The sequence below is a fragment of the Mesoplodon bidens genome (genome assembly GCF_964165515.1).
Source record: "Mesoplodon bidens genome assembly, chromosome: 4".
Classification (NCBI taxonomy): domain Eukaryota; kingdom Metazoa; phylum Chordata; class Mammalia; order Artiodactyla; family Ziphiidae; genus Mesoplodon; species Mesoplodon bidens.
The window spans coordinates 147591706-147604655 of record NC_138160.1 but is presented as its reverse complement, the minus strand read 5'-3'; positions in this window follow the sequence as shown (position 1 = coordinate 147604655).

The window sequence follows — 12950 nt, the reverse complement described above, 5'->3', positions numbered from 1 at the left end:
TGGCCAATGCCAGGTGGGGCCTCCCTGGAAAGAGGTTGGTGCCAGGGCCAAGAGTGGGGGACCCTAGTGACCCCCCCCACCTCAGGCTTGACCTGAGGACCAGCATGGGGGTGGTGAGGTGGGGCCGTCTGCGCCCCCAGCCCTGGTCTCTGCCCGCATTGGACCCCTAGCACGTTGCTCAGCCTGGCCTGGTGGGTGAGGGAGCTGCCAGCCCGCTGGAAATTGCACTCCCTGGGGCCTCAGGCTGTGAGCCAAGGGGCAACTGGCGGCTCAGGAGCAGGCCCCCAACACCGCCCCAGCCTGGGATGGGTGAGAAACGAACCACACGTGCAACGTGGGACCGGGATGGCGCTTGGGTACGAGGAGGGGCGCCCTGGTGTCTCCTGATGTTGGCCCCGGTGGCCGGGGCCCAAGGAGGGTTCCCATTCCCCTCTGAGCCTCATAAAAACTTCCAGAAAGAGGGAGACAGAGAGGTAGTCAGCTGCCAGGCATCAGCTCAGTTGGAGGTGGAGACCACACTGTACCCACTGGCCCTGCCCCAGCCTGCAAGGGAACCCTGGCCTGGCCCCCTGAGGGCCCCGTCTGCCTCCCAAGATCCTGGCTCGTAGCCAGCCCGTGGGGAGGGCCCCAGGTGTGAGGTGTGTGTGGCAGGGGAGCCATGGGCCCGGCGAGGCTGGCTCAGGCCCGGGCTCACTGGTGGGCTTGGCACTGCAGCTGCCCACCTCACCCACCAGTGCCCCCACCCCCCATCGTGGGGCCTGGCTCCAGTCAAAGGTATCACAGGGGTCCCCGGGTGTCCACTGAGGCTCAGAGAGTGCCTGGACTTCACCTCTGCCCCCAACTCAGTCTCCCTTGGCAGAGCAGCAATTTCCCCCAGCCCCAGAAGGTTCTGGAATGTTCAGGAAGGCCTCATTTAACATCAGAATCCACCTGCAGCCCCTAAGTGGCGGAGCTGGGCTGCTATCTGGCCTCAGAGCTCTTGACTCCAGGAGCTTTGGAGTCTCTCTGGCCGGCAGCTGTGTGACCTTGGGTGAGTGGCGTAGCCTCTCTGGGCCTCAGTCGTGTCATCTGCAAAACGGAGCCCATGCCGGTATCCTCTTCAGGTGATTATCCTCCCACACCTTCTCTGCAAGGAGGGATTGTGGGCAGGGGCTGGAAACCCACAGGCCTGGGCCTCAGTTTCCCCTCTGATGGTATTTTAAAGGATATGGCTTCTCCCTGCCCGGCGTCATGGTGCATGGGGCTGCTGTGTGCAGAGGGGAACGGGGTGACAGAAACCTGGCGTCCCTGTGCTGCCTGCCCCCAGCCTCTCTTCACCCGGGCCCCCTGGCACGTTGGGGTCTGCCTGCCCCGGCACCCAGCCCGGCTGGGTTCACGGGGCTTAAATTTCAGCCAGTAGTGGGTTGAGGAGGTGCGGGCCGGACATGCTTCATTTTCCAATTTCTGGAAATGAAAGCTGTAGGGCCACCTATTGTCGAGCGGAAGCGGAAAAACCGTGTGAGAAAAAAACAATAGCGCCTAGGTGCACTGCTGCTGCTGAGACAGAGAATTCCAGGGGCTACGTGGGGCCGGGGAACAAAGGGCCTTTTTTCTCTCCCTGGAAAGTCTGGTGGAGTGTGTGTGGCAGTTTCGGGGTCAGAAAAGCCAATGAAGGTATTTTGCAAGAAAGAAAACGGTTCGGAGAAGATCTGTCAGGACAAGGAGCCAGAAGAGCATACATTTTGTTGGTTTGTTGTCAGAGGATGTTTTCCAATTTTCTAAGACACCTGTCCCTCCACTGGCAAAACACTGAGCCGGGAATGCTGGCAACCTGGGCACCGGGCCTGGCCCTGCAGGAAGCATATGGAGATGCCATGTGGGGAAGGTGTGCACAGAATTCCCCCACCCCCCTGCCCCCATCACTACTGGTGGTCTCCAGAGAGCAGCAATTTCCCCCAGTGCAGGCTCTCCAAATGTCCCGGAAGTCCTCATTTACAGTTGGAATCCCACCTGCAGCCACTTGGGTCTCAAAAGACCAGCTGCAGCCCCTGGCCCAGCCCCTCAGCCTGCAGGGTGACAGTTCCGGGGATTGACCTCAGAATGAGGGGAGAGCCAGGCAGGAGAATGTCAGGCCACATGGGGCTCATCCTCTGCTCCGGACCTTCTCGTGGCCCCCACCGATTCCCGAGGCAGAGCCCACAGGTTCTGCTGCATCTCCCCCAATTCGTGTCCTCACTGTTCATGCCCCAGGACCTTTGCACGTGCTCTTCCCACTGCCTGGAACTCCCTCCACCCTGACAGCCACCTGATTCCCTCAAATAACTCCCTCTCAAATCACTTTATTGCTAACTGCCCTCTGCCAGCACTCCCCGTCCCCTTTCCTGCTTTATTTTTCTCCACAGCAATGACCACCATTTAACTTGACCATGTATTTGACTTATTTCTGTGATTTACTGTCTCTTGCCTCTCTCCCCAACCAGAATGTCAGCTCCATGAGGGATCTTGGTCTGTTTTGTTCCCTGCTGAGCCCCAAGCACCCTGAACAGTGCCTGACATACAGGACAGCCTTAATAAACACGCCTCGAATGAACAAATGAATGAACAGTATTAAGCACGGTGGAAAAATTCTCCTGTTTCCTGGCTTGTCATTGCCTTACCCAAGACTGGGAGTCCTGTGGAGGCAAGGCCTGGGTCTCCAGCAGGACTTGGCACTCAGTAAATAGGTGCTGAATAAATGACGGCGCTGGGAGTCCCCACAGACAGAAGCTTGGGCTCTTACTCGGAGAACTGTAAACAAAGACTCCGGGGGACGCTGGACTGTAGAGCAGGAGTGACTCTTGTCCACCCTTCTCCCTGCACCCACCCCCGACTGCCCCTGGCCACGGGCTGTCTCCAAGGGGCCTACAGGTGAGGTGGTCCTGACCCTGGGCAACACGGGGCGGGCGACATGGGGCTCCGAGGGAGCCATATGGCAGGCACAGGCAGGCAGCAGGCGGGAGAGGAATGCTCTGGCCGACAGGAATGAATAAACAGGCTCCTTGGATGTCAGAGGTTGGGGGGTGGGGGACGCCTTGAATCTCATGCTTGGCTGAGGATGTTTGGACAAGGCAGGCGGCCAGGTGGTGTCATCAAGGCTAAAATTAGCCTCCGATTCCCGCTTAACCCCTCCCTCCTGGGCCAGGAGGCCGGGACAGGCCATCACTTCAGTGAGCACTAGCTTTGTGCCAGGCTAAGCTCCTCTGTTACATGAATGCATTGAATCCTCTCAATGACCCCGACAGTTGGTACTATTATTAGCAGTATTATTATTAATCCCCATTTTACAGGTGAGGAAACTGAGGCACTGAGAGAACACTTGGTGTTCTCACAACTCGCATGGGGCAGGGCTGGGATTTGAACCTGGGCTTCAGGGATGGTGCTCTCACCATCAGAGCCTTGCTGAAGGCTGGGGGCACAACAGGGACCCCAAGCAGTGGGTCCCCAAGGTGGGCACACTCCCCCCCCTTTTCCTCTCCCCCAGGGGCCTCTTCAGAGCCACAATTTCAGCATCCAAATTCAAATATGTCCACTACAGTTGGCAGCTAGATGCGGCCTCAACTTCCCCCATCCACACCTGGGCCCTGATCCAGAGCCCAGAGCCCCAGGTCCAGCACCTCAGAGGGAGACACACCTGACAGGGAGGCACCCAGGGTCCCGTGGGGCCGGGGTCCCTCTGATCGGTCAGTGTGGATCAGCATCCGGGTGTTTGCCCATAACGCAGGAAGGCCAGCCGAGGCCTGCTGTTCACCCAGGCAGGATCAGGAAAGGGCTGCCAGAGAGAATCCAGCTGAATCTGAACTTCAGGTAGAAAATTAATCATGTTTTAGTGTAAGTATATCCCACGTATTGCGTGGTTCTTTGCTTATTGGGAGTTCAAACTTCACCGGCCGTCTGTATTTTTATTTGCTTAATCTGACAGCTTTAGCTTGCCAACGCCGTGCAGGCAGGCTACGAGGAGGTTAGATAAGCCACAGGAGGTGCTGGGTGGTGAAGGGGACTCCTGCCCAGCTCCTCAGGGCTGGAGTGGAGGGAGGACTGCTTGAGGGAGGAGGTGCGGGAGGAGCTTTGGGGCCTGTTTTCCCCACCCCCACCCCTCCAGGTCCTGCCTGCTCCGCCCCGTTATTCATTTTTAGTGATGGTCACTGGGGCAGAGTGTGGGCAGGGAACACCTGGGCCTGAGGCTCCCGCAGCTGGTGGCCTCACTAATGGGGACTAGACGGTGAGTGAGGGCTGGCGGGGGGGGGGGTCCCTGCCCACCAGGGGTCCCACCTGGGGCAAGAAGTGTCCAATTTGGGGCAGGGGCAGGAAGCAGACCTCCACTGCACCCTGCCATTTCCTTTTGCATTGAGATGGGAGACCAGGGACTGCATCTCTGGATGCTTTTACCTGATTCTACCACCACCCGGGCTAGGTCCTCCTGGGCCCCCCCGAGTTCCAGATGCTCAGGGGCGGGGCAGAGGGGGTGCTGCTCTGGCCCTCCTGGCTTCCTCCCACCCTCTGGTTCCCCACGTGCCTGCCTGGCCCAGTGAGGTACCCATGGGGGTTACTGAATCCTCACAGCCAAGCTATGCTGCGGAGTGGCAACCGAGGCCGGGAGAAGGGGCTGATTGGCCACCAGTGGCAGAGCTGTGACTGGAACCTAGGACCTTCTCCCACCAGAGTCGGTGCTCTTGGCCACGTCCCTTTCTCTCTTACTTCTGAGCCATCTTCCATGCTGTTCCTCTGGCCTGGGTCACTCTTTTGCCTTTCTCCTGGAAAGCTCCTACACATGCTTCAGCACCCCTTTCTCCCTGGACACCCAGGCCAGGTCAGGTGCCTCCTCTGGGTCCCCCCTGCCCTGTGCCTGTGCAACCACATTACAGCCCCGGTCAGCACAAGCTATAACTGCCTGCTCACGTGTCCGTATCCACCACTGGACTGTGAACCTTGGGAGGGCAGACTGGGTCAGTCTTGGTCACTGCTACGTCCCTAGTGCCCAGCACAGGGCCTGGGACACTGCAGATGGAAGTGCTCTGGAGTTAGTCACAGGGCCTTGGCTCTACCCCCATTTGCTGTGTGACCCTGGGCAAACAGCTATCCTTCTCTGAGCCTTGGTTTCCTCATCTGCAAAATGAGGCACTAGCACCTCCTTCCTAGCCTGAATCGTACAAGAGACGCTGGAACCATGCTTGGCTCCCAACAGGAGGCTCAACAAAGGTTTATCTAAACATTTAGGCAAATTAAAACCACAACGAGGGGGCTTCCCTCCTGGCGCAGTGGTGAAGAATCCGCCTGCCCATGCACGGGACACAGGTTTGATCCCTGGTACGGGGAGATCCCACATGCTGCAGAGCAACTAAGCCCGTGCGCCACAACTACTGAGCCTGCACTCTAGAACCCGCAAGCCACAACTACTGAGCCCACATGCCACAACTACTGAAGCCTGTCTGCCCAGAGCCCATGCTCCGCAACAAGAGAAGCCACTGCAATGAGAAGCCTGTGCACCACAATGAAGTGTAGCCCCCACTCTCCGCAACTAGAGAAACCCCGCGTGCAGCAACGAAGGCCCAACGCAGCCAAAAATAAATAAATTAAATAAATAAATTAAAAAAACAACACACAATGAGGTACAACTACACACCCACTGAAATGCCCCAAATCTGGAACACTGACAACATCAAATGCTGGCGAGGATGTGGAGCAACAAAACTCAGGTTCATTGCTGCTGGGATGCAAAATGGTCCAGCCACTCTGGAAGGCAGTTTGGCGGTTTCTTGCAAAATGAAACGTACTCTGACCATAGGACCCAGCACTCACCCTCCTTGGAATTCACCCAAAGGAGTGGAAAACTGACGTCCATACAGAAACCTGCACATATGAATAAACCGGCAGGTTTATTCATAATTGCCAAAACTTGGAAGCAACTCAGATGTCCTTCAGCAGGTACACAGATAAACAAAGTGTGGCACATCCAGACAATGGGAATGTTATTCAGTGCTAAAAAGAAATGAGCTATCAGGCCATGACAAGTCGTGGAGGAAGCTTAAATGCATGTTATTAAGTGAAAGAAGCTGATCTGAAAAGGCTACAGAGACTTTGATTCCAACTACAGGACATTCTGGAAAAGGCGTAACTACAGAGACAGAAAAAGGATCAGTGGCGGCCAGGGGTGGCCAAAGGAGGGCTGAGTAGCCGGAGCACAGCGGATTTTTCGGGCAGTGAAACTACTGTGCATGATGATATAATGGTGGATACCTGTCATCACACATCTGTCCAAACCCACAGAATGTACAACATCAAGTGTGAACCCATATCCCAGTGTTCATAGCAGCACTGTTTACAATAGCCAAGATACGGGAGCAACCTAAATGTCCATCGACAGATAAACGGATAAAGAAGATAACGGTATATACATATATACATTGGAATACTGCTCAGCCATAAAAAAAAGAATGAAATGATGCCATTTGCAGCAACATGGATGGACCTAGAGATTATCATACTCAGTGAAGTATGTCAGACAGCGAAAGACAAATACTATATGATATCATTTATATGTGGAATCTAAAAAAATGATACAAATGAACTTATTGACAAAAGAGAAATGGATTCACAGACATGGAAAACAAACTTATGGTTACCAAAGGGAAAAGGGGAAGAGAGATAAATTAGGAGTTTGGGATTAACAGATACACACTACTAAATATAAAATAGATAAACAACAAGGTCCTACTGTATAGCACAGGGAACTATACTCAGTATCTTGTAATAACCTATAAAGGAAAAGGATATGAAAAAGAATATATATGTATAACTGAATCACTTTGCTGTACACTGAGACTAACACAACGTTGTAAATCAACTATACTTCAGCAGAAAAAAATCATATCTTTAGATAACCAAAAAGAAAGAGCGAACCCTGATGCCAACTATGGACTTCAGTTTATAACAATGTATCAGTATTAGTTCATCAAATGTGACAAATGGAGCATACTAATATAAGACGTTAATAATAGGGGAAACAGTGCATGCCCGCCAGGGGAGCAAGGTGCTATATGAGAACTCTGCACTTTCTGCTCAGTTTTCCTATAAGCCTAAAACTGCTCTAAAAATATCAAGTTTATTACTTAAAAAAACTTTTAGGGAGTTCCCTGGTGGTCCTGGTTAAGACTCCGCCCTTCCACTGACGAGGTCGTGGGTTCGATCCCTGGTTGGGGAAGTTCTGCATGCCACAGGGTGCGGCCAAAAAAAAAAAATTTTTTTTTCAGGAAAGGTGTGAGTATATTGACCCACATGCACAGCGACATTCATTACAGGTTTTGCATCACATCGCTGTTTATACCAGGAAATGTGCTTTAATGCAGATAACAAACAATTCAGCCACAGGAGGGAATATTACACAGCCGTTAAAAGGCCAGGGACACTTCTTAATGGAAAGAAATCTGAGACCTATCGTTGGGAAGAAATCGGATGGGCTGCAAAATAGCAGGGACTGACAGTGTAATGCAGTTTCTGTGACGGGAAAGGAAAAATATACAGATGCGCTTGTTTGGGTGAGAAGCACTGTGGGAAGGAGAAACAAGAAACTGGCCAGCAGGTTCTGGGGAGGCTGGGTGACTGGGGTCTTTCCTGAACACCCTTTGGTATATTTTATACTGTGTGGCCTGAGGCTGTTTTACCTATTGAAAAAAAAAATAAACTTGTAAAATACATTTTAAAAAGACTTCTATGGGGACTTCCCTGGCGGTCCAGTCGTTAAGACTCCACACTTCCATTGCAGGGGGCATGGGTTTGATCCCTGGTCAGGGAACTAAGATCCCACATGCTGAGAGGCACGGCCAAAAAGTTAAAAAAACAAACAAACAAACAAACAAAGGCTGCTGTGAAAAAAAAAAAAGGGCAAAATAAAAGCATTTGGATGGACTTTAAAAGAAGGTGGGTCCGTGGGGGTAATTTTAGGCCAGGCCATGGGTTTGCCTGCAGCCGCTCCGTTTGAGCTGAAAGCCTCCCTCGGCTCCCGGAGCCTGGCCACCCTCGGCTCACACCTTTGGTGGCTCACACCTTTGTTGCTCTGCATTCGGAGTATTCAGAGCCCGTGGGGCCCCCAGAGGTGAGATGTTGGCTGGTCTGGGGTCAGGCCTGACTGAGCCCCTCACACCTGGGCCGACCACCCAGCATTCTGGGAAGGCCCTGGGAGGCGTGGCTGGCTCCGAGGAGGGACCTGTGAGTGCCAATGCGGGGCTGGGGGCCCAGCCAGACCTCTCTGGATGCCAAATCCAAGGAGGGCCAGAGTGGAGGGACGGAGGGTGGGTGACTGGAGGGGAGCTACTGGAGGCCCCCGGGCAGCCCGGTGGCTGCTGCTGCATGCCTCAGTTTCCCCACAGGCAGTCACTCTCTGGCCCAGGATGCTGGAGATGGCCTGTATCCCGGGCACTGGGGGTTCCCCTGGGTTCTGAGCTCTGGATGTCGAGCCAGACAGGGTGAGAGGGGGCAAAGCTCTGCCACCCACTTCCAGAGCCCTGAAGCGACGACCAACCCGGCTTCGGGCTTCGAGGGTTGGGTGGTGAGGGTGGGCTGGGGCCTCACACGCCCACCAGAACCCAGCCAGGAACCCTCGGCTCTCCCTTTCCTGAGACTCCACCCTCCAGTCTCCTTCTTGCTCGTTCTACCCTCCCCTCGGTGTGGGGACCCTGTGGGCACAGCAGTGGGTGCCCCAAGGCACTCAGGGCCCCTGCTCCCTCCTGGAGCAGCCCTTTCCAGGGTGCTCAGACGGGCCAGGACCCGAAGTGCCTGCTATGGTGGACGCAGGATGGATTCCAAAGTGTGTGTGTGCCCTGACTTGCTGTGTCCACCTGGGAACATGCCAGGCTTTGGCCCTTCCTCTCTCTGGCTGGGTTTCACGTCACCTTGGTTTTGTCTCTCGAGCACGGTTTTGTCTAAATCGCTCTTTTTCATTTACATGTTTGCTCATTTTACTATTTTTTTTATACTGTTTTACTATTTCTTCCTTCAGACCAAAGGCTGAGTTCCAGGAAGGCGGGGGCCTCGTCGGTCTTGCTGGCTGATGGGATCCCAGGCCCGAGTCTCTGCCCGACACACGTAGGTGCTCGGTAAACACTTGTAAGTCTTGGCTTCGAGACCCTCACAACACAGACGGTTCCTACCTGTCCCCACCTCCCCCCACCAGCCATCATCTATGGGGGTGAAGTGAGTGGGACCCTGCCCAGAGCAGGGCTGGGCCATGTATTTACAGAGCCCTGCTGTGTTCCTAGGCTGGGTGCTGACCCAAGGGTGTAACAACCAGGATATGTCCCATGCTCCACTAAACAGTACACAGGAGGATGATGGGGGATTTGGAAGCTGGTGTGATGGACAAAAAGAGAAGAGGGTACACGGCGTGTGGGGCGCTGCAGGCTGGGTGGGGCACCTTTTCACTGGCGTGTCAGGGAGGCTTCAATGAGGAGGTGACATTTGAACTGAGAACTGAACGAGGTGAGTTGGTGAGTTGAAGGGGACATCTGCGGGGAGAGACGTCCAGGCAGAGGGCACAGCCTGTGCAAAGGCCCTGGGGCAGGACCAGGCCTGGCGTGTTGGAGGAACAGTGAGGAGGCCCGTGTGTCTGGAGCAGAGTGAGCGAGGGGGAGAGAGGGAGGAGGGGAGGGCAAGGAGGGGACGGGGCAGGCCTTGTAAGGCCTTGTGGGCCACAGGGAGGGCCTGGGCTTTTACCCCCAGGGAGTTGGGAGCCCTGGAGGGCTGTGGGCAGAGGAGGGGTGGGGCCTGACTCTGGTGCTGTCACTGGCTGTTGGGGTGAGGACAGACTGGGGGCGAGGGCGGAGCCGGAGACCAGGATGGGGGTGAGTACCCAGGTCCAGGCGGTGCTGATGGGGGCCGGACCCGGGTGGGAGCTGCGGAGGGAGTGAGATGTGGGCAGAGCCAGGATGGACTCTGAAGGCAGAAGGGTGTGAGAAGGGGTGAGAGGGCAGAGGACCAGCCTCCAGGTCCAGCAGGGGCAAACGGCAGGCCTGTGGGGCCTCCTCGAAAGCGTCGTGTGTCCTGCAGCCCACGTCCAACATAAGTTTTTACAGGAATTTGTGAGGGTATAACTTTGCTTTTAAGATCACTTGGCCGCAAAAACACCTCCCTTGTCCCACTGGGCGGCTTTTGTTCCTGCCACGGCGACCACATGGGAAGTCTTTCAGAGACAGTCTATAACGCTCTTTGCCAACAACAGCTATAATAATAAAAGAACTAACACTGGGGACTTCCCTGGCGGTCCAGTGGTTAAGACTCTGCACTTCCAGTGCAGGGGGCGCAGGTTTGATCCCTAGTCAGGGAACTAAGATCCCGCACGCCGTGCCGTGCGGCCAAAAGAATAAACAAAATAAAATAAAGAACTAACAGAGTGCCTGCTGTGAGCTGGGCCCTGTGACGTCACCTCTTGGGGCCTCAGTTTCCTCATCTGTAAAACAGGACTAATGTGAAGAGCTCACCCCCGGGGCTGTTGTCAGGATTCAACAAGCCCACAAAATGACAGCAACATCAACCATCGACAAATGGGCCCTGCTGGCAGGTGGGAAGGGCTCGAAGGGTTTTCTCCTTTTCTCTTACTTGGATGGCTCACATTTTCTCGGCTTGCAAAGAGCTCAGAGACCCGGCCCGGCCTGGAGGGCTGGGTCAGTCCTTGCAGCTTTGTCCCCACTGGCAAGTGTCCCCAGGGCTAGGGTCCTCGGGGAGGGAGTGCCCCACCACTGACCCCAGGCCTGTATCGCTCACCTGCTGTGCCCTCTCCCAGGCCTTTGATCTTGTTCTGTCCTCTGCCTGGGACACCCTTCCCCTCTGTGCACGTCTGGAAAGACCTCTTCATGCCCAGGTCCTCCCTTCTCTGCCTCATCCAGGAAGCCCTCCTGTCGCCCCCTCCCCTCGCTAGTCCAGACTCTCTGGGGCTGGGGGTGGCTTCGTCGAGGCGGGGGATGAGTGTCTCTGGAAAGGTCCTCCACTGCCCCACTTCGGGGCTGCTGTGGCAGGATGTGGGGTTCCAGGTCGAGGAGCAGGGGAACTGGATCCACTGGGCAGGGGCCGTGCCCCCGGGGCCTGTGTGTGGGGATGATGCGGGCCCCTCACAGCCTAGTACATGTTAACGGCTGAGGGGTCTGGGGCTGCCTGGAGCCTGGGGAGCAGCTGCTCCCTCCTGCCCCATTCTGGGGGGGCCTGGGCCGTTGCTGGGGGCACTGCTCCAACGCTGGCCACCAGCCCCCAAAGGGCTTGGTGGGCGGCAGAACAGCCCTGGCCTGAGCTAGAGGGGAAACCGAGGCCCGGAAGTGGGCTGGGGCTGGCTGGCCGTGAATGAGCTCTTCCTGCGCTCTGTGAGCCCTTGGACCTGGCACGGGGTTTGGGCTTCAGGAGAGCAGGGGCTGAGGAAGGGTGTAGCGGGGAGGGGGTCCCTGGGCAGATCTGGTTCTGGAAGCTACTGCTGTGCGGGGGCTGGGAAGTGACCAGCTGCGGGGCCTTGAACAGGTCCTCCGGGCTTCAGCTCTTGGCGGCCCCGATGACGATCACAGGCCCTATTTACGGTGACGACGGGGCCACGCTACCAACCCGCCACCAACTCGAACCTGTCGCCCCTGCTGCCCCGGCTGCTGCGGGGCGGGACAGGCAGGAAGCCATGGAAGGAGGGAGAGGCAGGCAGCAGGGATGGAACCTGACTTCTCTGCGGTCGGGGGCAGGGCCACAGTGCCGGGGACCTGTGGGGGGGACGGAGCACGGTGGGCTCTGCCCCCTGCCAGCTATAGCAGGGACAGACCAGGCTGGTGCAGGAGCAGGGGACCCCGGCCGCCGCCTAGAGGGCAGGGAAAGGGCGCTTCCATGGGGTGTAGCTATTTTCCCTCTTCAGGGAACATCTCTGAGGGAGGGACATGGTCATCCCCACTTCCCAGGCGGGGAAACTGAAGACAGAGCCAGGAAAGAACCAAGTGTTGGGTTTCGAACGCAGGTCTCGGAGCCCAGAGCCCTCTTGGGCCCTCCCCTCCCAGTCCATGGGCCGGTGGGGCATCTCCACCCTCTCTCAAAGACCCCGAAGTCCAGGCTCGGGTAGCTAGGCCTGGACGTGACCCCGAGCCGGTGGCTGGTCCCAGGCTGCACGTGGACGCTGGCGCCCACTCCCTGGAGGGCAGGCTGGACGAGGGGCCGTGTCAGCTTGAAGAGGCTGAGGGGCCTGGGCTGGGAGGGACCTGAATGGCTGTATGGCGGCTGGGGGCATAAGGAAATGGCGGTGAGGGCAGCCCAGCCAATGGCCGTGGGGCTGGGGCCCTGTGCTCTGCTTAACACCCAGATGAGTTATTAGCTGGGGTGGACAGAGGAGGAAAGCAAGGCTCCAAGCTTGGCTTTCAACCACATCCAGGCCCCCAAGAGAGGAGGAAGGGGAAGGAGGGACAGGCCACACACCAGGGAGGGGGTGCATGAAGGCTGCGACCAGCCTGGCCCGCTCCTGCCACCCCCGGGCCACCTGCAGCGCCCAGACCCCTGCCAGGACCTGATCCCACCCTCACCCGACCCTGCTCCCTAGGGTGGGCCCCGAGAGCCCTAATTTATGGCCCATCGAGGTATGCTGGAACATGCCGGGCCTTCCTTTCTGGCTTCCAGGAAGAACTGAGCCAGTTGTGCAGAAAGCCCGGGGCCAGGCCGTGCCAGCATTCTGGAGCCACCTAAATCACCAGGCCTGACAGGCAGCATCGGGCGAGGACCTCGAGTCTCTCTTCTCGTTGTTGCCGTGGGCGCCTGCCCTGAGGGCTCCCGGTGGCCTGTCACCCACCTGTCGGATGGGGACAAGGCTCCTGGGCCAGGCTGTCCAGGGCTCTCTGCTCCAACACCCAGGAATTTGGAAACGGGCCATGCATGGGGCCTGGGCGTGTTTTCCACATGCTGTTGGCTTTGGGGGGAGGCCCAGAGAGGGGCCT